At 46.3% G+C, this 2,192-nt stretch overlaps 1 pseudogene; it reads left to right on the top strand.

Moving 5' to 3' along the window:
• Nucleotides 1-1,299: 1,299 nt before the first annotated feature.
• LOC132504274 (cyclin-dependent kinase 2-associated protein 2-like) lies at nucleotides 1,300-1,985 on the top strand (annotated as a pseudogene).
• Nucleotides 1,986-2,192: the final 207 nt, after the last annotated feature.

The raw sequence follows: 2,192 nt of genomic DNA on the forward strand, positions 1-2,192 counted from the left end.
GAAAAACTGTTTCAAGAACCAAAGTAGAAAACATCTATTTTTCTTTGCTCTTTCTTTTGTTTCCAATTTATCAAATACCATCTGGAAAACATGGAGAGACATATTGTGATATATGAATGTGTTCAGCATCATCGCTGGAATAAAGAGAGTTTAAAGCATAGTAGAGGGAAAATTATAGGATGAGCTGGTGGATTTTAACAGGCTAATGATAGGATCACCAGCCAGTTCCAAGTATTCCCTAAAGCTATATGTGTATTTAGCTGTTTTTCCTTTATTATTTGTTGAGTTTCAGGATTTATGTATGTATCTTATTGAAAACACAGAAAGATACCCTAGTAATTAAAGTTAGGCTGGCTTTTATCATTTCAATAGAATTTAGACAGCAAGTGACTATATTACAGGCAGTTGGCCTAGAGATTAATTTATGCTAGTTCCATATACATGAGTGCCTCCAAGTTTATATTATTTTAACCCAAGTCACTCCCGGGGATTGGAAGGAAAACAAATGGTTGTTTGCTGATACCCCCATGCTATATTATTGTGGCATTTGTCCTCAGCTAGTGAGATCTCTTCTTTTCCCAAAGTACCCCTAATGGGTTTGATAATAAATGCCAAGAAATTTCTTGGAGGCTGCCTGTTTTATAATCGTGACAGTTTGGGGATTACAGGACAGCCAATATCTAGTCCCTATGGCGTGCATTCACTTAGAAGGGCTTGGACCTCTGCAAAACTCTTTGAAAGATCACATCCTTCTTGGGCTTTGAGTGTTTGTGTCCTGGGTTGTTTCAGGGTTGACCCTGGATAGCACTCGTGGTTATTAGTTCATGGTGTTCTTGGGAGGCGTTTGAAGTCAGCTGGAGCCCTGCTGATAGAGCTGCTGAGTGCAGCGTCGTATCGACATAATTTCATGATGTGTTTGCATCGAGGGCTCTGGTGCCCTTTCTGAGTGAGGTAAGCACTTTTGGAGCCGGTGTTGACAGAGTTATCTGCTTGTTACCCATTTTGTAGGAGGCTTTCTCTTCTCCTGTTTCCCAGATATTTTTCCCTCTTAGTTTCTCCACCAGTGATACCTTCTGATGTGCATTATTGGTGCTTATTGTTCAACGGTTTAGAAGTTGAAATGTAGCCAGAGATTTTCTTTCCATACGCCATTAATGATGTAAACCAGAGAGCTTCCTGCAAAGAAGATAGGAAGTATTCTTTACTAAAATGCTGGAGTTTTTTCGTTTCATTAAACTAGTTTATTTATTTCATTCATCTAGGGACACTCTAGATTTCTGCGGCACCCAGGAGTTGGGGATGTCCTACAAACCCATCGCCCCCGCCCCCAGCAGCACCCCTGGGCCCGGCACCCCGGTCCCTACAGCCGGAAGTGTCCCATCGCCGGCTCGACGCCAGAGCCGCTGCCCCTTTCAGACCACTGTTTAATGACTGTGGACCACCCTCCATGGGCTACGTGCAGGCAGTGAAACCACCTGGTGCCCAGGGCTCCCGGAGCACTTACACTGACCTGCTGTCAGTCATAGAGGAGATAGGCAAAGAGATCCGGCCCATCCGACCTATGCTGGCAGCAAGAGTGCCATGGAGCACCTGAAGAGAGACACCATCCATGCCCGGGCCCTAGTCAGAGAGTGCCTGGCAGAGACAGAGCGGAATGCCCGCGCATAACAGGAGTCGACGCTGCCTCAGCATCTGGACCTTTCCGGGCCACTGCAGAGCACCTGCTTCTCCCTGGCCTTCACCCCGAGTTGCACTTCCCATCCTGGGCTTCCTGTCCTGTGTCCTTTGGTGGGTGGCCTCCAGGAACCAGTGGGCGGCTCTCACTCCAGTCGGCAGCACTAACTGGAAACCACCAAAGGAGTTAGCAGCGAGGTCACTGTGAATCCCACCCGTGACCTGCCAACAGTGTTGATCCAACTGGAGCTTCCTCCTCTCTGGGGCCCACACCACTCAGCACTTACCCAGGACTTCTCACCACTTTTCCCAACCCCTTCTCCCCAGCAGGGCCTCAGAAGGCCTGTCGCCTCCCAGCCCTGTCTCCTGGGCCGTGTGACTCTTTTCTCAGTGAGTCTCTTGCTAAACATGCCCTTTTTGTATAAGTAAAAGATAATTTGGAAAAAAAAATTGATATTCATTAAATAAAAATAATATAGTTTCCCTACATTTATTTGAAGAACTGCTCCTTTGATTAA

This window comes from Lagenorhynchus albirostris, chromosome 14 (genome assembly GCF_949774975.1).
Source record: "Lagenorhynchus albirostris chromosome 14, mLagAlb1.1, whole genome shotgun sequence".
NCBI classification, from domain to species: domain Eukaryota; kingdom Metazoa; phylum Chordata; class Mammalia; order Artiodactyla; family Delphinidae; genus Lagenorhynchus; species Lagenorhynchus albirostris.